This window comes from Oncorhynchus mykiss, chromosome 8 (assembly GCF_013265735.2).
Source record: "Oncorhynchus mykiss isolate Arlee chromosome 8, USDA_OmykA_1.1, whole genome shotgun sequence".
NCBI classification, from domain to species: Eukaryota; Metazoa; Chordata; class Actinopteri; order Salmoniformes; family Salmonidae; genus Oncorhynchus; species Oncorhynchus mykiss.
In genome coordinates, this window is record NC_048572.1 from 64,578,137 (window position 1) to 64,601,652 (window position 23,516).

The following is a 23,516-nucleotide window of genomic DNA, read 5'->3' on the forward strand; positions in this document are numbered from 1 at the left end:
CCTATTGCAGATTCAGTCTTCCCAGCCTGGTGCAGGTCTACAATTTTATTTCTGGTGTCCTTTGACAGCTCTTTGGTCTTGGCCATAGTGTAGTTTGGAGTGTGACTGTTTGAGTTTGTGGACAGGTGTCTTTTATACTGATAACAAGTTCAAACAGGTGCCATTAATACAGGTAACGAGTGGAGGACAGAGGAGCCTCTTAAAGAAGAAGTTACAGGTCTGCGAGAGCCAGAAATATTGCTTATTTTCCACCACAATTTGCAAATAAATTCATTTAAAAATCCTACAATGTGATTTTCTGGATTTTTTTCTTCTCATTTTGTCTGTCATAGTTGAAGTGTACCTATGATGAAGATTACAGGCCTCTCTCATCTTTTTAAGTGGGAGAACTTGCACAATTGGTGGCTGACTAAATACTTTTTTGCCCCACTGTATGCTGAGCACTTGTTGGTTGCTTTTCCTTCACTCACGGTGGGCACCACCATGCAAAGATCATCCGTTCACCTACTCTGTATCTCGCAAAAACATGGCAGTTGGAACCAAAAATATCAAATTTGGACTCATGAGACCAAAGGACAGATTTCTACTGGTCTAACATACATTGCTCATGTTTCTTGGCCCAAACAAGTCTCTTCTTATTATCGGTGCCATTTAGTTGTGGTTTCTTTGCAGCAATTTGATCATGAAGGCCTGATTCACACATCAGAGGATAATGTTGATGTTGAGATGTGTCTGTTACTTGAACTCTGGGCAGCATTTATTGAGGCTGCAATTTCTAAGGCTAGTAACTCTAATGAACTTATCCTCTGTAGCAGAGGTAACTCAGGGTCTTCTAGTCCTGTGGCAGTCCTCATGAGAGCCAGTTTCAGCATAGCGCTTGATGGTTTTTGTGATTGCACTTGAAGAAACTTTCAAAGTTCTTGAAATTTTCCAAATTGACTAACCTTCATATCTTAAAGTAAATATGGACTGTTGTTTCACTTTGCTTATTTGAGCTGTTCTTGACATAATATGGACTTGGTCTTTTACCAAATAGGGCTATATTCTGTATACCACACCTACCTACAACGCAACTGATTGGCTCAAACGCATTAAGAAGGAAAGATATTCCACAAATTAACTTTTAACAAGGCACACTTGTTAATTGAAATGCATCTCTACCTCACAAAGCTCGTTGAGAGAATGCCAAAAGTGTGCAAAGCTTTCACCAGGGCAAAGGGTGGCTACTTTGAATATTATTTTTGGTTACTACCATGAGGTATTCTAACTACAATGATGAAAATTAAAGGATTATGTTTCACAACTGAGCGTCACATCATTCCTCACAACTAAACAAGTATTTTGTAATATCTAAACTCATGACAAATATCTCCACCAAGCGAACCCATGATGAGTTATCTTAAAACGCAGACACATGCATATTAAGTTCTCTTTTGTCTTTCTCAATGTGCTAAGGCGAAACATCTTCTGAATCTGGGGAAATGCATCACTCTTAGTGACATCATGCTAGTTCATTTCCTCTATTGATTTGATAATGAGGAAGGAGGCCTTTTTCCCCGTCAAGAACTGCGTGCCTCTCCCTTTAGGAAGCCACTCATCATAACCCCTGGCCTGTACTACTGTACAGTAAGGACAGTAAAATGATGGCCATGGAATCAGTACTTGCTTTGGGTTCTCTCTAATTGGAGCATCATCAAAAGATATACTGTTGCGTTATAAATAACCTATAATTCAAGTGGTCCAACCATTGCTTTAGGTACAAGCCAAGCATCGAACTTCCTTTGTCCAGTCGGCAAATATTTTATAGAATAACTAAATGGCTTCTTCCACAAACGTTCTTATTACAGAGATGTGTGGAGAAGAGAACCTCTGTGTCATACAGAATTATTACAACCCTCCATTACTCTTGCATTTATGCCTCTAATTTGCATTAAGTGTGTTCTAGAAGTGCCAGGATAAATGTAAATTATTTTGAATCCTGACCTATTTTTAGATGAGTCGAATCTTGCACGGAAATATAGATCATTTTTTTACTGAGCAATTTGCTGAATAGTATCTTTGGGTCAAACGAAGCAGTTTCTGTTATGGTAATGGATAATTAATTAGACTTAAAGAGAGAGACGATAGGATGAGGGAATTTTAAATAGGAGCCTATGATGTACATTAATTGAAATGATAAGCTGTATATTAGTCCTCTGCTGATACATTAGACTTTAGTATAACAATGTCTGGCATGGAAGCTCTACAAAATCTACATACATGCATGATTATGATAGTGGTAAAGTATTGTGCAAACTACAAGAATATTTCCCTCCTGCCCTGTCAATGATCCAATGACCTATTCATGAATTATCAATCAAAACAGGAATACTCTTACTGGTGTGTGTGTTAGTCAAGGCCCAGGTCTGCACTTGGGAGTCTCAGTGGAATCTTCCTCCTGACCTTCTCAATGAATGGGCTCCAGGCCCTGAACAGCATAATGATGCACTCCACCCCATCCCCTTAACACTGCCATGAAGACCGAACGAACACTAGCCCTCCTCACTCACTGCTTCTCCACATTGTCAAGGCTAATCTGGAGATCATCTCAACAGATTACTGCTCACATGTTCTCTCGATGAAAAGCAAAGCTAATCTTCCAGGTTGATCCAGGACACTACCATGATGAAATACTGTGCAATACCATAGGAGCAAATAGTACTGCAGCACTGAATTAGTGGACATCAGTAGGCTCATTCGTTTGCTATTTCCTTTGAAAACATATCCCGCTCATGGTAACTACCCATTTCATATCGTCCCCAGCACCAAGCCCCCCAGTATGTGAAAAGCTGGGTGTGGCTGGATAACTGGATGGGTAACTGGCCTCTGGATGATGTTAGTCCTGCAGCGGTGAGCCGGGGCTTAGCATGGTGTGGTGATAAATTGCCATTCTAAATGGGATTAGCCAAATGTTGTTGTGCATCCTTCCCTGAAATGGGATTATTTCTACCACTCACCCAATGCCAGTCTGAAGAGTGGCTCAAGAGACGTGCATAGAGCAACAATGCCTGTGGATGGGCCCATAGCTTACTGTACAGTGTACACACAACACGCCTGGCTGAGTAGACACCCATAATACAATACACACAAAGCAGGCCTGCGTCTATGTTTGAGGGCTGAGCTAAGAAACACTGACATTGTCTAAATAGCACCAGACTGAGAAACGTGATGAGGATCAATCTCTCCAGCTTATTTTAAGACTGGCCAATGAAGAGTATTGTAAAGTATACTCCCACTCACTGCCAAAATAGGCAGTTATTTGTTTGATTCATTTCTAGATACTGTGTCTTAGATATGACTCCTTGCTGTGACACAATACAAAACAATCAAGTTATTGTCAGTTCAATGTTTCTATCAGTCCTTGAAACAAACTAAACAATGTCACAAAACACATACACAATTCTCACACATAACAGCACAAATGCTTAATCAAATACTTGTCTGGTCGTTCCAGGTCTCTCATCGGCTTTTAATAACCCTGGTCGTGCTCATTAGGCACCACAAAGGAGGAAACATTTCCAAACCGAGGAGGAGCTACTTGAACTTGTCTAACAAGAAAGCTCATCTTCATTTTCAAAAGGTTTCCTGCTGTCTCGTGCCTAATGAACACGACCCAAGATTGGTGCATCCTATTTGTTACTTTTCATGCTGCTGGCCTGGGGTTCTGGCTCTGTTCTAATGAACACGACCCAAGATTGGTGCATCCTGTTTGTTACTTTTCATGCTACTGGCCTGGGCCTCTGGCTCTGTTCTAATGAACACGACCCAGGTTAGTTCGTCCTGTTTGTTACTTTTCATGCTGCTGGCCTGGGCTTCTGGCTCTGTTCTAATGAACACGACCCAGGTTAGTTCGTCCTGTTTGTTACTTCTCATGCTACTGGCCTGGGCCTCTGGCTCTGTTCTAATGAACACGACCCAGGTTAGTTTGTCCTGTTTGTTACTTCTCATGCTGCTGGCCTGGGCCTCTGGCTCTGTTCTGTTTGCTGTTTCTCTGTGGGTTCTGGGGCCGGTGGCAGTGGCTATTCTGTTCTCTCTCTGTGTGACAGAGCTGTTCTCCCGATGGCTCTATCCTTCATGTCTCACTGGTTCTGGCATCATACTGTAGGGTCCAGCCTCGTCCCCTTCATCACTGTCTAATTTTAATCAATCCCTCCCCAACCATCAGTGGCCCAGTGTTGTTATCACCCACGTTCCCCCGCACATACACACTCCCACTCACAGCTCCAGAAACACACACAGGCACGCACACTTTCTCCCCACCAATATATCTCTCTGCTGCCAAAGCCTCATCTATTCCCCAAGCTCTGGGTCCTGTCAATCACCTCCAAAAGAGCCAGACCAGACTACACTATCTTTTAAAACTTTATACTGTCTGTCTGTCTGTCTGTCTGTCTGTCTGTCTGTCTGTCTGTCTGTCTGTCTGTCTGTCTGTCTGTCTGTCTGTCTGTCTGTGTCTGTGAAATCAAGCCACTCAGACATTTCAACTGGTGATCCCATCTATACAGCACTGTATAGTCAAATATCTAGTTCAGACAGTCTCAAGTATTGAGTGACACTCATCCTTCACAGTTGGAGAGCACTTGACCTGCTAATGGTTGCTGGAGAATGGAACAGTGGAACAAGCCTTTGCTTTTATGGGAGAGACTGAGGTGGTAAGAGCCAGGCTCTGAGGTTGACTGGCAGAGACAGGCTACAAGCCCTGAGAGACAGAAACACCATGGAAGAAAGGAACAGAACAGGCAATGTCCCAAATGGCACCCTATTCGCTATATAGTACAGTACTTTTGACCAAAGCCCTATGGGCCCATGTCCAAAGTAGTGCACTATGAAGGGACTATGGTTTCATTTGGGACGCAGACACAGACTGAGGCTGTAGTGCCGGAACACACCTGATCTTTAAGCGCTCCCTCTGTTGCTAAGCACCACCATCACCATCAGCTGCATGTATGCAATCCTCTCTAGAGGTCTGTGTTTCTATAGTGAATTATACCGTATAGTGGCACGATTTCATGCATCCACTCAGGACCCTCGGGGTAACGCAGCGACAGCAAACACTCATCGTAATTACCAACATGGGCTTGAGTCGAATGGTTTGCAAGGACTATTTCCCTATCGATCTGAATGCCATTTTGACTGGTAAACACAGCAACCACTTTACCTCTACCGTCGTATTCATGAGGATTTTGATACAGCCAGGAGGAGAAGTATGGAGGGAATTTCCATCTCTCACAGTAAATCAAAGCTTCACCGCCACACCACAGTTGACCAACTAAGTCTGCTAATTACTGCCTTTTCCTGCTTCTCATTGTCAATCAGAGAACATCAGAGAGAGACACACTACAACGAGACACACTGCACACTACAACCGTGCTCGTTGAAGTCAATTAGAAGACCAGGGTGAGATCACAACACAGAAATACTGCACCTCTAATACTAATAAACCTTTAAAGCTAAAATCCTTAGGTTCTACATCCATTTTTGGTTGATTCTTGAGGAATATAACTTATAAATGCCTAATAAGCTAAGTTCAACTGTCGTACCCCATCAAAACCCAAAATATACATTTGTTTTACTCCAACGTTTGTAAACAACATAAACATAAACTCAATACATGTTTAAAACTATTTGATACAATGGATGGTCAGTCATTGCATCCATAGCTCTGTCTCTGAATTTGAGAGTGGTTACATTTCTCTAGCCCCATCCCTTAGCTTTTTAGTTAAACTGGGATGGGGACAATGCTTTGTTATTGTTTGAATTAAGGATTATATCTTTAAGGTATGTCTGTCTGTCTCTCTCTGTCTCTCTCTGTGTGTGTGTGTGTGTGTGTGTCCTTCATGGCTCAATCAATGCCACATGGAGCCGGAGCCAGCGTCTCCCCAGCCTGCAGCTCAGCCCAGTCCAGTCCTGCCTCCTTCCCATACATGATGAATGCATCCTGTGCCGCTGCCAAGAGGAACCCAATCAATTGAACCTTGTTATTCAGCAATTATCAAAAGGAGCACTTTTTCTGCATGATGCCCAATGAAAAAGGTCAATGGGATTCACCGCCATAAATAAAACTCTCGCCGGGATATTATTGTGCACTAAATTCTTGACACGGCCATATTTCTTGCATTTACCAGTCACAGCAGACACATAGGTTCCAGGCTTATAGCCATCGACGGTCTGGAGGTAGAATGTCACAGAGAAAACCTTGAGTGATTGACAGCCACACTTGATGTTAAGGATGTACCTGAAGCATAAACTGGACGGTGGAACCAGATGGCTTGTCACTCCAGTCTTTAAATGCAATCCATTAAAATAACACAGTACGTCACCTTCAATTGTTTTCCTCACCTAATAATGGGTTCACTTGGTGGCACTGTATGCCATCCTGTCATTTAAAATCTCATTCACTTTATCAGTGGATGCATATAAGATAAATAAATCCTGCAGTTCTGTGGACTGGACCTCATAGTTCTCAACACTATTCCCACCAGTATTCCAGATCGATAGACTGTTGCGTTTTCATGTTTTGTCCAAATGTGTCTTATCTATAGACAGAAGGACAGCCATCGCAGTATGTGTTCAGGAGGAGGAGGACGAGGACAAGGAGGAGGACAAGAAGGAGGAGGCACTAACCATGAAGCCACAGAGAGCCATGTTGTCAGTCAGAGAGCTGGCTGGGCTGCCTGGTCCTCTGTCAGACTGCTCTGCATGCCAGGACCCACAGATGCTATCACTGCTATGTCACAGCGCATAAACTTCAGTCTACACTGAGCCCTATTCAGAGAGAGTGGCATGTAACTGTTACACTCTCCAGTGAGGCAGATAGAAGCCCAGCCTAGCCTAGCACAGCCCCTCCTAGCCTGAGAATCAGCCGGCATAAAGGGGCTCTGCTGTCAGTGCTTTGCCTCCTGGACACATTGAGTCAACACAGACACACAGACACAGACACAGACACACACACACACACACACACACACACACACACACACACACACACACACACTGCTGTACAAGGCATCCTCCTTTCCAGTTAATGTGTCCCTCATTAGGCACATGGAGAGCCTGTCCCCTCAGGTCAGACTGCTCATAGTGCTGAGTGTGGACTATGGGTGCTTCAGCACAATCGTCATACTGTATGGGCCACATTACCAGACAGTACAGATACTGTACTCTTACACCTGCAAATTTCCCTCCAATACCCTCTCCTCTCCCTCCATGTTATCATCCCAATTAATTAATCCCTGAAACAAAATGGCTGGGTGTGTGAGGTGCAGCGTGCACATGGCATATGCACCCAGAGCAGTGCACACATGAGTAACCTAGAAGATTACATTCAGCCAGTAGTGACATCCAGGCATGTCCAGCAGCCGTAAGCCTCTCTCTCCCGTGGTTCCTCTGAGATTCACCCTCAAGGTGCCAAAGATGTTCCCTCTCTCTCTCCTGTGGCCGTTTGGGCTTGTTCATATTTTCTTGGTTATAGCGGAGTAGATTTGAGACCATTTTATCGCCAGTAAAGATTAGGATTAGAAGATCGGTGAAGATAAGCAAAGATTCCCAGTTGAAATTCATGCAGAGATGGACTCTATACTGAGGCTAGCAAATAGAGGTGTATAATGCCTATGGTCCTGTACAGCCATTAAGTACAACATCATATTATAGTAGGTACAATACACAGGGTTACGTATAGACACCCACAGTTTCCAAAGCATTTATGGCAAACAGGCCTCCCTGAAAATCACTTTTTTTTTGCTGTGCAAGCAATGATTCCTAAGACCAGAGGGCAATTTGTCACTAAAGCAATGTAACAGATGGCCCAAATTTGTAACTGTGATATTGGCTCTATGACAAATAGCTGGGGTATTGAGATCTTTTGGGGCAACCTGCAGAATCTTAGTTTGAAAACAAAAAGAAAAATCCTTGTTTCTTCCATCTTCTTCCCCTTTGCCACTAACTTAATACTGCTTAAAGTTCATTTGAATAGCTTCCGATGGTACTACAATTAACACTATCGCATAGACTAACTCCTCTGCATCCCATGTGGCTTATGAGTAGCTACTGGACTCAAGAGTTGAAAGTTGATAATCACTGAGAGCATCCGTTTCGTGCAGCAGTACATATATCAAAAACATCTGACCCTTAATTATCCAAATTCATCGCATTAACATTTGTTAACTCAATAACAATAACAATAATTATGCATAGAACACCAGTGTTTGAACTACACATAAAACACATGGATGTGAGACTTAAATATAAATACAAACCACATAGGGCCTATAGTACAATATCTTCATGCTTGGTATGCTGCATTTAACATTTAGTGATGTAAGACTATGGATGCAGGGGGTTTTGAGTGCGTGTTTATGGATGGTCAACTGAATAAAAAAAACGCTTATTAAACCCAGATGGATGGACCGGATTCCTCTGCAAATCTGCCTTAACACTCTTTGTAATCCCAGATATGAGATATCAGGCCAATTCATTTCCTCAGGGGGGTAATGATAGAGGTTAGAGACATTTTGGTGCTTGCGCTGCTTTGGCTGGCTGAGGAGGACTTTCATTGAACCAGTACTGTCATAACATAAGATGCAGTGCTGCCCTTTAAACATTAAGTATTGATGTACAATATATCTTGGAAAGGAACACTGGTCTTCATAGACGTCATGCAGGTTGCCGACTACAAGGTGAAATAGCAGAAATCATAATTGGAATATGTGTTGTTAAGTATAATTCATCTTAAAAAGGGCTGACGAAATGCAACCCTAGACAAAGAACAAGCTAAAGTACATACTGTACTTGCTGTGTGGCTAATCTACTATATCATCTATCCAGAGACAAAGAAATTCCATTAATTGTTGAAAGATAAAACATTTCTAATACATTGTATTATTTCCCAGACTTCTCCTGTCCTGGGACAACAAAGGTTGACACAAATGCAATACTGTCTGCGTGATTTCAACCAGTGACACACTGACAATGACACCTTGAAACCAACAATAGAGTGTATTTGCATACATCAGGGTGTGGTGTATGTCCATCCATCAGCTGTGACATAAGATGTGATCGGGGTAGGGTCACCCACGAGGGCTGATCTCATCTGAACGTCATTGTCAATACAATGTAATTACTGTGGTCATAATATGTGTGTTTGCGTGTGTGCGGTTTCGCCTGTGTGTTGGAGAAGCTCACTCAAGAGGATGGGAGGGAGTGATCCCCCTGGAGGATGCTGGTCCGTCTGACCCATTTGGTCATTTCACTGCCCCTCCCCCACCGACCCTTCCCTTTGAGAAGGGTGCAATTGCGGTCTGCAATTCGGGGTGTTCCTGCATGTGGGCATTCTTGCATCTGCAGGAACCCCTCTTTATACTTCTATTGATACATTTTTAAAGCTATGACAGGCAGGAGGCGGGGACGCTCTAGTACAGGAGATGGTGTTTATGCACAATAACATTGAATGCCAGCCGTCGATAAACCCCACAGAAGAAGGGGCAGGGGCGACAATGGTAGCCGCACAATGATAGACAGTGTGCATCGTCCCCGCCTGTCGGGCACTGTTTTCCTGCAGTTCTGTTAAGGACAGCGAGGGCAGGTGTTCGGCAGGCGGGAATGAAGACACTGTGTGCTAGCTTAGCCAGCTAGTCCGGTACACAGGAGGTGGGGATGACACCGTGTGCTAGCTAGATAACTAGCATGCTAGCTAGTACGTGGTGTCCCTAACTAGCTGTGCTAGCGGTAGGCGGGGGTGACAGTGTCCTTCTCGCCCACATGTCTGGCACGGTTTTCTCCAGATAACAGCAGGTGGGAGGCGGGGGCAACACCATGTGCTAGCTAACTTGCAAGCTGACACTCGGTGTCGCTAACTAGCAAGCTAGCTAGTTAGCTAGCACACAGTGTCGCCCCAGCCTCCCAGCTGCTGTGCTAGCGGTAGGCAGGAGTGACACCAATAGACAGTGTCCTTCCGCCCCTGACTGTCGGGCAATGTTTTCCCACAGTTCTGTTAACTATGGTAAGGGCAGGTGTTCAGTAGGTGTAAGCGAAAGACACTCAGATAATAATTATTTCCCTTTTGACCCACATTCAAAAGTGTCACAAGCATGAGGATGTCATGCTCGAGGAGGGATGTGTTCATGCAAATCAAATCAAATGTTATTGGTCACATACAAGTGTTTAGCAGATCTTATTGCGGGTGTAGCAAAATGCTTGTAAACCAATGGGATGATAGAGGGGGAGTGTTCAAAAAGGAACTAATGGGAGAATTCCCACATGCAGAAATGCCCCGAATTGCAGGCTGCAGTTGCACACCATTGTTCCCTCTTCCACCCTTCCCCTCCCCTCTTCCATCTCCCTTCCCCCTCTGTCTCCCCTCCCCGGCCCTTTCCGGCACACAGGCTGGGCTGAGGCCCTCCTCAGGGGGACATTACAACAGCTGTCTGCAACCATCGATCCCAGACGATAATGTCCCAGTCTGGGCACAGGAGGCCCATCACTGCCTGGTCCCCATGCCCAGTGCTACTCCACAAGGTCCATCCATCACAAAGTGACATTGGACACAGCAGCTTAGTCCCATTTGATCAATGAAACTATGGTTTGATTGATACATAATTTACACAACAATGATAAGCATATAGCATGCCAACTAGATCCTTCTTATAAGAATATAGATGAAAAACATTATCAGGGTGAAACACTGATACTGAGTGACAAATTACTGGATTAAGACTATTTGTAATTTTCCTAATTGGTCCCTTTCTGTTCATTATGCCTGTTGTTCAAATGCTCAATTTTCTGTCTAATTTGTAATTTGACTATCAGTCATGTAATAATAAAGGATACTGGACATTTTGTAGAGACAAAGACAAAGGGAATGAAACATTTGGCAAATTAAACGTACCGCTTTTAAGATTTTGCTTTAAAAAAGGTCCATTGCAGCCATCTTTATCTAACTTCAAATCATTTCTGGGTAACAATTAGATACGTCCTTCAGCATTTTTTAAAAACTTTTACTGTTGAAAAGCGACATCCCAAGTATAAATACAGTAAAGTACACACACTTAAGGGTCCAAGAATATTTTTTTGCGCAAAATAATGTTTTTTTTTACACACAACTGCAAAGTTTAAGGAGTAGGGCATTCAAGGAGTTGGTCTGATGGGAAGTCGTAATGTCATTGGCCTCCCCCTTTCTTGAGGAACAATAGAGGAGCAATAGAGAGCAAAAGTGGATAGGCTTGTGCCATGTCATGACTTACCTGGACCACCTATTGAGGTGTACCTTTTGTTAAGTAAATCAGGTGATACATGAGGTGAAAGGGAGACTAGTGTCTCACTTAAAGTGCCTTACTCTGATTATTTTTACCATTTTAATTGAAACAAACAAAAATAGCTTCTTAGCAAAGAGCAATTTCTCAAGCAATAATTTTGCTAGGACTGTCTGGAAGTGGTCTGAGTGGGGAGGGGAAAACTGAAAACTATCTGTTATTGGCCGAAAGGTTTGGAACACTCTTATTGGTCTACTAACTAATTTAATGATGTCATCAGGCAGGCCAAAACTCCATCCCACCAAAGCCTGAAATTTCAGGCTGTCTTTTCAAGCACCTCTTACACTAAAAAAGCATTACCATAATTTTCACAATTTCACAGTATTATTCCAACCTCATAGTGTGGAAATATATATATATATTTCTTGATGTTTCTTTTTTTACTGAGTTTAAGTATATACATAAACTCAGTAAAAAAAGAAACGTCAAGAAACTGTCAACTGCGTTTATTTTCAGCAAACTTAACATGTGTAAATATTTGTATGAACATAAAATTCAACAACTGAGACATAAACTGAACAAGTTTCACAGACATGTGACTAACAGAAATGGAATAATGTCTCCCTGAACAAAGGGGGGGTCAAAATCAAAAGTAACAGTCAGTATCTGGTGTGGCCACCAGCTGCATTAAGTACTGCAGTGCATCTCCTCCTCATGGACTGCACCAGATTTGCCAGTTCTTGCTGTGGGATGTTACCTCACTCTTCCACTAAGGCACCTGCAAGTTCCCGGACATTTCTGGGGGGAATGGCCCTAGCGTTCACCCTCCGATCCAACAGGTCCCAGACGTGCTCGATGGGATTGAGATCCGTGCTCTTCGCTGGCCATGGCAGAACACTGACATTCCTGTCTTGCAGGAAATCACGCACAGAACGAGCAGTATGGCTGGTGGCATTGTCATGCTGGAGGGTCATGTCAGGATGAGCCTGCAGGAAGGGTACCACTTGAGGGAGGAGGATGTCTTCCCTGTAACGCACAGCGTTGAGATTGCCTGCAAGGACAAGCTCAGTCCGATGATGCTGGGACACACCGCCCCAGACCCTCCCCCTCCAAATCGATCCCACTCCAGAGTACAGGCTTCAGTGTAACACTCATTCCTTCGACGATAAACTCAAATCCGACCATCACCCCTGGTGAGACAAAACCGCGACTCGTCAGTGAAGTGCACTTTTTGCCAGTCTTGTCTGGTCCAGCGACGGTGGGTTTGTGCCCATAGGCGACGTTGTTGCCGGTGGTGTCTGGTGAGGACCTGCCTTACAACAGGCCTACAATCCCTCAGTCCAGCCTCTCTCAGCCTATTGCGGACAGTCTGAGCACTGATGGAGGGATTGTGCGTTCCTGGTGTATCTCGGGCAGTTGTTGTTGCCATCCTGTACCTGTCCCGCAGGTGTGATATTCGGATGTACCGATCCTGTGCAGGCGTTGTTACACGAGGTCTGCCACTGTGAGCACGATCAGCTGTCCGTCCTGTCTCCCTGTAGCGCTGTCTTAGGCGTCTCACAGTACGGACATTGTAAATTATTGCCTTTTTTTTTTTTTTTTTTTGCTTTTTTTGCTGAGTTTATAACACAGGAAATCAAGTTTTGACTTCACTGGGCCTTTAACTACCAACTTTTTCTCCCTTGCAGCAGAGATCCCTTGCAGCAGAGCTCTTTCAGTTCCAAATGAATGTAAGGTTACTCTCCGAAATATCATCCATACACTTCATTCTCGATAAAGTATTTGAAAGTTAAATCTGTGAAAAGGAAGGAGATGTCCTTTAGATGGACATAAGGCACTTGGTATTATGTCCTTGGAAGCCCTTTCCCTGGGTTGATTATGCCCAGCCTAACACTAAGTGCCCTTCAGCAGTGCATTGATAAAAATGTGCTATCACCATGGGATCATTTCCGTGGGCAGGCTTGGCACTGTGACAACACTACAAACACTTGCAGTTGGTTGCCAGTTTCGCCAGACAGCTTACATATATACAGTATGTGCATGATATATGAGTGTAGGTTATAGTGACGTGTTTGGTGTTTGCTTTGGAACAAAGATACAAAACAGAACATCAATTGGGCATATGTAGCGAGCGGCGACACTTTCTGGATCAAGATGAATAGATGTGGGTCAGATGATCTGAGATCAGTGGTGGACCGTTGCGGTTAGGTAAACAGTATACAGTGATTAGGAGTACTACAGACCCAGATAAAGGGCCACAGCTACAGTCAGCAAAGCCCCATCCTGACAGGAATAAATATAATTGTGCCCTCCGGTTGAATGCAGCTTGTCTCCCTGTTACAGGTAGAGTTGAAGAACAGAGTTCCCATTGACTTGGCTGGAACACTGTGAGGGCATCACTCGATATCTGTTTATAGCCCAGGATTGTTAGGGAACATTCACCACCTCTCTAACCAATGCTTACTACACACCCAGACCGAAGATGACCAATGGTGCTACCAACACATAGAAAATAGTGATTTTTAGTAAGTGAACAAAACATTCTAAACATTGATTGAGTTATTTTGGAATTAAATCTGAATGTTATATTTGGAGAATACTCTACGACAAAAAGCAAGCTTGCAACCTAACCACTTCTCTTCAAGATTCAGTTCTATTCAGAATATTACTGAAGGTTAACTGAGTTTTTTTTAGCTGTAGCTATAGCGGTGGGTAAAGACGTTCAAGGCAAGCTATTCACAATTCCATAGAGAGATAGAAATAGAGAGAGTAAACATTTCTATAGATGTTCGTCATATACTGAAATATGCAATGTTCTTTTCAGTAAACCACTGAACACTTGAGGCATAAGAGACATGTATTATATCCTTACAAACTTTATTCAGAAAATACATTCCACATACCTCAGCTGTCCCTCATATTTCTCCAAGCAATGTATAAAACACTGTCTGTCATTTAATACGTCCAACAGTCCCCTTGACCAAAACCCTTTGATATCCATTGTCAAATGCAAGGACGTTTACATATCATCAAAGGCAACATAAATAGCTCTCTATGACATCAAAAGGAAATCTGGTGTTTGGGATTCCTCCTAGCCCAAGTCTAATCCCTGACTTGAGATGCATTCGTATCCCTCAAAGTTTGTCACCGCCTCGCCGCACACCGGCTAATAAACGCTGCGTCCCCCCTAAGCCATAAGGAGCATGGGAGAAAATAGTTGTGAGAGAAACTGCATTGTTTGCTGACAGCCATTTGCCACTCATTGTTCACATAGAACAATTTTATCCACAGGAAGGGGGGTAGTAAACAACTTTATTCTACTTCAAAAGTTGAATAAAAAGTACTATTTCTGGCAACCTCACCCCACCGTAAGTCTAGTCATCATGTCTTGTCATTAAGTATGGGAATAAGGCTCAGCTAGTTAACTCTTGAAACTAGGGGGAACTATTTTTATTTTTGGAAAAATAACGTTCCCAAAGTAAACCGCCTATTTCTTAGGAACAGATGCTAGAATATGCATATAATTGACAGCTTAGGATAGAAAACACTCTAATGTTTCCAAAACTGTCAAAATATTGTCTGTGAGTAAAACAGAACTGATATTGCAGGCGAAAGCCTAAGGAAAATCCAATCAGGAAGTGACTCATGTTTTGAAACCGTTGTGTTCCTATGCACCCCTATTGGCCACTGAAAGGGATATCAACCAGATTCCTTTTTCTACGTATTCCCTAAGGTGTCAACAGCAGTGTGACGTAGTTTCACGCCTTTATGTTGAAGAATGAGCGTAAACGACTACATTGCGTAAGTGTCCAGCTGAGGGCTCTCAGAGTGATTCTTGCGTAAAAGACAGAGGTAGTCATTTTTCCCCTCGCTCCTACTGAAAAGCCAATTGTCCCGGTTGATATATTATCTAATAGATATTTGAAAAACACCTTGAGGATTGATTCTAAAAAACGTTTGCCATGTTTCGGCGTTGTCGTGACCGCTATTTCCGGTGGATTTCCCAACATAACGTGAATTTTGGGTATAAAAATAATCTTTATGGAACAAAAGGAACATTTGCTGTTTAACTGGGAGTCTCGTCAGTGAAAACATCTGAAGATCATCAAAGGTGAACGGTTAATTTGATTGCTTTTCTGATTTTCGTGACCAAGCTTCCTGCTGCTAGCTGGACATAATGCTATGCTAGGCTATCGATAAACTTACACAAACGCTTGTCTTGCTTTGGCTGTAAAGCATAATGTAAAGCATCATTTCTAAATCTGAGATGACAGGGTGATTAACAAAAGGCTAAACTGTGTTTCACTATATTTCACTTGTGATTTCATGAATATTCATATTTTCTAGTAATATCTTTTGACCGTTGCGCTATGCTAATTAGTGTAGTTGATGACAATTCTCCCGGATCCGGGATGGGTAGTTCCAAGATTAAGGAATAAGCCTTCTCTCTTCACTGACTCAGCACTCTGTCTGAGTAATTTGCAACAGCTGTTTCATTGTTAGATAAAGAGCTTTGTCCCCTATTTGGTTATTTGGTAAGGGTGATGGTTATATGTGGAACCATAATGACGCAAATTACCCTTTGAGCCCTTCAACAGTTCTTTGCAGATCAGAAAAGGTTTCTTTCATCTTTTAGAGATAGCTAAAATGTAGGGACATACAAATATTTTGGGGCTTAGTCTGCTCACAGCTCTTTTTGTGCAACCGTGAGTGAGAATTTTATTCCAGTTGACCTAATCTGTTGTGTTATGTCATTACATGTTAAACATCACTATGGCCAGTAATGGTGTTTTGTGAAAAGAGACTCACGTAAGACCTTGTGTTTTGAGAAACGACTAAATCAGTGGTTCTCAATTCTATGCTCAGTGAGCCCCAGCCATTCCAGATCTCGTTCCAGTACACTGGATTCAACTTGTGAATGAAAGTAACTGCCCAGTGAACATCTCACTTTCCATATATATATATATATACTGTTAAAGACATGCTATGGAACTTAGGCGACTACTAAGTATTTTTTAAACCTTCCACTTTGGGCTGGATGTGCCAATGTGTAATTCATACATGCATCATCTATGAGCAGAATTACTGTCTTACCTCAATTAGCCATGAAATCACTAGTTTGAAAGCAACGTTTTTCTGGAAAATGTGCTGCGCCCTTTCCCTACATTTTCCCCCACCTGGTCCAGCACCATTGCAATTTGAGTTCAAACAATGAGCTTCAGCACCTCACCATACGAGTGACAGCTAGCAAGATGCACATCATGCACACACAGAAGAGCGAGAGAGAGCGCTATTACATGGTGCACATGGTGCACATATGTAGTACGCAATTTTCAGGGACCACTTTTGGCTCGTGAATGCTGCTTTCAGAACTACTGGCTAAAAAGTATAGAAAAGTACCGGAGAATCCCTTCAATTCATATCCAAATGATGTTGTTGACTTGTCCTATAGTTGTATGTGGCCAAAGCATAAATTGGAGAAGAAAAAAAACACTTCAAAACCCCCACGTTAAACTTGTATCACAAACAGACCATTTAAAAAATGCTTGCTATTTCCTTATAGAACATGTCATCTCCCTGAGGAGCAGCTAGCCAATCTGCGGTCTAGAGGAGGATGAGCTGGCCAATCATCGATCTACTTGTGTTAATATTTTTAATGACTCGTATACGCCCACACACCATTCTATTGTTTTATGTAACCTTTATTTAACTAGGCAAGTCAAACTTGGCACACCTGTATTTTGGGAGTTTCTCCCATTCTTCTCTGCAGATCCTCTCAAGCTCTGTCAGGTTGGATGGGGCGTCACTGCACAGTTATTTTCAGGTCTCACCTAAGATGCTCGATTGGGTTCAAGTCCAGGCTCTGGCTGGGCCACTCAAGGAAATTCAGAAAATTGTCTCGAAGCCACTCCTGCATTGTCTTGGCTGTGTGCTTAGGTTCATTGTCCTGTTGGAAGGTGAACCTTTGCTCTGGAGCAGGTTTTCATCAAGGATCTCTCTATACTTTGCTCCTTTCATCTTTCCCTTGATCCTGACTTGTCTCCCAGGACCTGCCGCTGAAAAACATCCCCACAGCATGATGCTGCCACCAACATTTCCTCCTGATGTAATGCTTGGAATTCAAGCAAAAGAGTTCCATCTTGGTTTCATCAGACCAAAGAATCTTGTTTCTCATGGTCTGAGTGTCCTTTAGGTGCCTCATGGCAAACTCAGAGCGGGCTGTCATGTGCCTTTTCCTGAGAAGTGGCTTCCGTCTGTCCACTCTACCATAAAGGCCTGATTGGTGGAGTGCTGCAGAGATGGTTGTCCTTCTGGAAGGTTCTCACATCTCCACAGAGGAACTCTGGAGTTCTGTCAGAGTGACCATCAGGTTCTTGGTCCCCTCCCTGACCAAGGCCCTTCTCCCCTGATTGCTCAATTTGGTAGGGTGGCCAGCACTAGGAAGAGTCTTCTTGGTTCCAAACTTATTCGATTGAAGGATGGCCCGTGTTCTTGGGGACATATAATGCTGCAGAATATTTTTGGTACCCTTCCCCAGATCTGTGCCCTTCCCCAGATCTCAGAGCTCTACAGACAATTCCTTCAACCTCATGGCTTGGTTTCTACTCTGACATGCACTGTGAACTGTGGGACCTTCCCGAATGCACTGTATATAGCACCAAAAAGGGATCCACTATGATTACAAGCCAAATAAACCTTTTTTTGGTGTGTTTAGCACCATGTTCACAATGAAAACTCTTTCTCATCCATCAAATAAGCACAAGGGCCTATCGATTTACTTAATGCGCATGTCCTTAGTAATGTTTACTGTCACACCCTGATCTTTTTCACCTGTCCTTGTGCTTGTCTCCATCCCCCTCCAGGTGTCGCCCATCTTCCCCATTATCCCGTGTATTTATACCTGTGTTTTCGGTCTGTCTGTGCCAGTTCATCTTGTTTGCCAAGTCAACCAGCATTTTTCTCCTAGCTCCTGTTTTTCCCAGTCCCTGTTTTTCCTCGTCCTCCTGGTACTGACCCTTGCCTGTCCTGACTCTGAGCCCGCCTGCCTGACCATTCTGCCTGCCCCTGACCTCGAGCCTGCCTGCTGCCGCCCTGTGCCGTTTTGGACTCTGAACTGGTTATGAACTCTTGCCTGTCCCCGACTTGCCTTTTGCCTACCTCTTGGACTATAATAAATATATGAGAGCTCAAACCATCTGCCTCCCATGTCTGTATCTGGGTCTCGCCTTGTGTCGTTATAGTTTACTGTGACAGTAGGGGTGAGTGGTTTTAAGGCAGGCATGATGAGGTCAGAATGGTTTGACTTGACAGTGGGGACTGCAGCAGTAGGATTAGCAGGAAGTGAATGTATCAACACCAGAGCCTTGGCCTGAATAATCAAACCCAGAGTTACCTCTGTAGAACTGTCATGGTGAGATTCGGCATGCATCTACACCGCCTGGAGACAAACTCAGAGAACACAATCAACGAGAAGTGACAGCAGCAAACTAGACTACTGCAGCAGCGACAGAGCCCCTGTCACTCGCCTGCTATTGGTTGATAATGGAAGAAGTGTGGTGTGCTAGTTTCTTTCTTTACAGTGGTCCAATCTTACATTTCTATTTTTAGAAATGAGAACTATTTTGTATTTAACAGTTTGATATAATATTGGAAAAGTGTGCATTCACCATCACACACACAAGACACTCAAGGTCAGGGGGATGGTGTCCTGTGAGTGTAGGGTTGACTAGTGAGCCTAAGGTGCCGGGACCCCTGACACTAAAATGGCCCCCCAGGCCCGTGTTTGGTTAGCAGCAAACAGCAGTATCCTGGTTCTGAGGAGAGGACTGACTGACTGCACATCATGGCTCACGCTGCAGCTGTCCTGCTGACAACGCACTGTTCCCTGACCTGGCCTGCACACAGCCATAGTCACACACACAGCAGCCTTGCTCTGACTGAGGACTCAGAGAGTGACAATCTTCAAAACGCACAAAGCACAGGGCCTCTTTAGAGAGCATCTCTGTCACACATACACAAACACCTCATATGTTAGTACAGGTAAAGGATGGAATGACAGAAAGTGTCTGCTTATGAAGTGGCCATGTAAAATCTAGTATCTATTTTCAGTACAAAATATAATATGTAAAACATGCAATACAACAACTGCTTTGCTTTAGGCCATTTCATATATCAGAGGAAGAGCCTTAATATTGTGAGCTTGAAAGTAGTGTGGGTGTTTGATAGCAGTATGTAGGTGATTGTACTCTGTTTCTGTGAAAACATTTTTTTCCTTCAAATTTCTGCCTGTTACCATCAAACAACAGACAGTGTGTGATGACAATCACTGCTGATGTAATTCTATCACCACAAAATACCATTAATGAAGCACATTCTTACATATCAGACATTATTTTTGACATTTGAGTCATTTAGCAGACACTCTTATCCAGAGCGACATACAGTTAGTGCATTCATTTTAAGATAGCTATTGGGGACATCCACATATCACAGGCATAGAAAGTACATTTTTGCATCAGAAAGACACGGAGAGACAGATAGACAGACATACAGACAGACAGGTAGCTAGCTAGCTGTTCACTGCCAGGTTAATTTCTCAACAACATCAGAAATGAAAGAAAGACAGAGAAAAAGCCATTAGTCTCCACCTCTATTGCCATGGAGACCAATAAACTCGGCAGGAGCCTATGTTAAAGACCATAATCTGAGATGCGCAGGACAGAAGCCTGCCAACCGCACCCCTGTAATAATAAAAAAATAAAAAATGATATAGAGATCTGAAGTCTTAATGCAGGCAGTTCATCATAATGTGATACGATTCTGAAGTCATTCATGTGTTTGAAATATTTTAGTCGGTCAGATTTTTTCCAAAGAACACTATTATCACTACATTCGTAAACTGTGAGTATAATGCAGGGATGAAATGATTCGTATTACCGTTTCAAATTTGAATTATCATTAAAACCGTGGTAATGAAACGTGTGTTTTGTTTTGCGTGAAAACATGGCGGAAGGCAGTGAAAGCGCCGGGAGATTTTTGAGCCTTCTAAGAGGACCAAATCTGAAGTGTGGTCGTATTTTTGGTTTTACAAGAGTGCCGAGGGAAACTTAATCGAAGATGGTCACCCTGTCTCCAGAACATGCAAAAACAATCGCTGCGAAAGGGGGCAACACTTCAAATCTCTTGAGTCATATTCGTGATCACCACCCACTACGTTATAGCCTACACAAGGTAAGTTAACTTTTAGCTCAATGCATGATGTGGGGACTTCGGAATGGGGGAAAATGTCATGGTTTGTCTGTCTGACTTGCTAATAGCTTGTCAATAATGTCAACTGAAGCGTTCAGTGTTACCTAGTCTTGTAAAAACACTACACGTTGTTCTGCTGCTGTATGATTGGGTGTCTGCAGACTCTATTCGCCCATTGCACACGATACCCAACCAACATAATTTGTTCATTTAAAATCCAGCAGACGTCGACTTGGTTGTAAAAGTGTTTCAACAGGAGGAACACTATAGACTCCTATAAAAGACTCCTGTATTTATGTAAATTGTCGGGCTCATTGCAATTACTATCACTGTCTTCTTAAGACTCATTTTGTATTTATGTAAATTGTGTGTGTGTGTGTGTGTGTTAATAATAATGTAACATAATAATAATAATAATAATAATACATGTGTTATTCCCTTGTTTACAGAGTGGGCGAGCAGCAGGCAAACCCTGTGATGCTACTGGTCCCTCCTCATCTACAGTTGTGACACAAACACTCGAGCAAACATTTATAAGGCAGGCTGCTTATGCACCCACATCAAAAATGCTCAAGACCTCATTGCAAAGGACATGATGCAATTTCAATTTGTTGAGAGGCCTGGCTTTCTGAGGCTGATGAAGGTTGACGTGCCTCAATACAAAGTCAGTGCTGCTAATTTAATTTGTGGTTTGTTTATTTGATTTGCTTACTTAAGGTTGTGTTCATTTAAATCTGCACTAGGGAAACTTTTACCTCTCATGGCCACATGGTGGCATCTTTAATGGTGACGTTATTATTTTAATGTTTATGCACACACACATTTCATAGTGCTGCTAATGTTCTTTGTTGTTTATTGGTTTTCAATATAAAACTTGGTGAAAGGATTTCAGTGTGTCTATCAGTACTTTTTGAAAATGTTCAGCACATTTTAATAATACTGTGATAATACTGATAGCCGTGATCATTTTGGTCACTATAATCGTCATGTGAAATTTTCATACCGTTTCATCTCTACAAGGGTTAATATACTATGAAGTGGATCTATTCTGTGGTGGCCCATAATCAGAAGTTACTGCACTTATTAATAGATAAAGAAGCTCCTGAAACACGTCATCCTGACTATCTTGTGTCAGCTCTAAGCCAGGGGTATATTCAACATCCAGGTGGTGGAGAAAGATCCTAACGTCCCATCACGTGGTGGGCAGATTGTAGAGGAATGGACCCAGGACTGCCTGGCACGTTGGCCGATACCCAAGCCTCACACACCATAGAGATCCTATAATTCTATAATGCACGCACGCACGTGTGCACACGTGAGACAGATGTTTTCAAATGGAGCCTCTGTGTGCCAATTCAAGACTCTGGCACACACACTCACACACACTCACACCGACATGGAGCCTGGGAGGGCGGGTGCTCATCTTTGAGAGATATGCAACCTGCTGGCCAGCCTGAAGAGCTTGTTGGCACCATGACTGCTCTATTATTGGCTCTACTCTGGGAGGCCATTTCTGAGAAGTAGCTGTAGTAGTTTAAAATCTAATTTTGTCACATGCGCCGAATACAACAGTGAACCTTACAGTGAAATGCTTACTTACAAGCCCTTAACCAACAATGCAGTTCTAAGCAAATCCCTAAAAATCCCTAGCCATTTGATTAGCTGTTCAGGAGTCTTATGGCTTGTGGGTAGGAGCTGTTTAGAAGCATCTTGGACATAGACTTGGCACTAGACTATGACTAGGGTGGCTGCCTGTCTGATGGTTCGTCGGAGGGCATAGCGAGATTTCTTATAAGCTTCCGGGTTAGAGTCCTGCTCCTTGAAAGTGTCAGCTCTACCCTTTAGCTCAGTGCAAATGTTTCCTGTAATCCATGGCTTCTGATTGGGGTATGTACGTGCAGTCACTGTGGATCCTACGTCCTCAATGCACTTATTGATAAAGCCAGTGACTGATGTGGTGTACTCCTCAAAGCCATCGGAAGAATCCCGGAACATATTCCAGTCTGTGATAGCAAAACAGTTCTGTAGTTTAGCATCTGCTTCATCTGACCACTTTTTTATTGGCCGAGTCACTGGTGCTTCCTGCTTTCATTTTTGCTTGTATGCAGGAATCAGGAAGATACGAGTTATGGTCAGATTTGCCAAATGGAGGGCAAGGGAGAGCTTTGCACGCATCTCTGTGTGTGGAGTAAAGGTGGTCTAGACTTTTTTAACCTCTGGTTGCACATTTAACATGCTGGTAGAAATGAGGTAAAACTGATTTAAGTTTCCCTGCATTAAAGTCCCTGTGCACTAGGAGCGCCGCCTCTGGATGAGTGGATGAGTGTTTTCCTTTTGCTTATGGCGGAATACAGCTCATTGAGTGCGGTTTTAGTGCCAGCCTCGGTCTATGGTGGTATGTAGACCGCTACAAAAAATACAGATAAACTCTCTAAGGTAGATAGTGTGGTCTACCGCTTATCATGAGATACTCTACCTCAGGCGAGCAAAACCCTGAGACTTCCTTCAATATCGTACACCAGCTATTGTTTACAAATATGCATAGGCCCCCGCCCTGTGTCTTACCAGAGAATGCTGTTCTGTCCTGCCGATAGAGTGTATAACCAGCAAGCTGTATGTTCTTAATGTCGTCATTCAGCCACGACTTGGTGAAAAATAAGATATTACAGTTTTTAATGTCCCGTTGGTAGGATATACGTTGTTTCAGTTCGTCCCATTTATTTTCCAATGATTCAACGTTAGCTATCAGAACAGAAGGCAAGGGCAGATTAGCCTCTCGTCGCTTGCATACTTGCATACTATTGTTTGTATAGATTTTAAAATATTTTCATTTTCCCATGATGTCAAGCAGAGGCACTGAGTTTGAAGGTAGGCCTTGAAATACAGCCACAGGTACACCTACAATTGACTCAAATGATGTCAATTAGCCTAACAGAAGCTTCTAAAGCCATGACATCATTTTCTGGAATTTTCAAAGCTCTT

At 43.0% G+C, this 23,516-nt stretch overlaps 1 protein-coding gene and 1 long non-coding RNA gene across 2 annotated transcripts in view; one reads left to right on the top strand and one right to left on the bottom strand.

Annotated features, from left to right (window-relative positions):
• The window catches only part of LOC110530335 (XK-related protein 4), a 62,752-nt gene that overhangs the window by 20,840 nt on the left and 18,396 nt on the right, over positions 1-23,516 (bottom strand). The window lies entirely within an intron of this gene.
• LOC118965544 lies at positions 19,980-21,414 on the top strand. Its single transcript, XR_005052931.1, has 3 exons — positions 19,980-20,186; positions 20,299-20,516; positions 20,984-21,414. It is a non-coding gene; the product is annotated as an uncharacterized LOC118965544 (long non-coding RNA).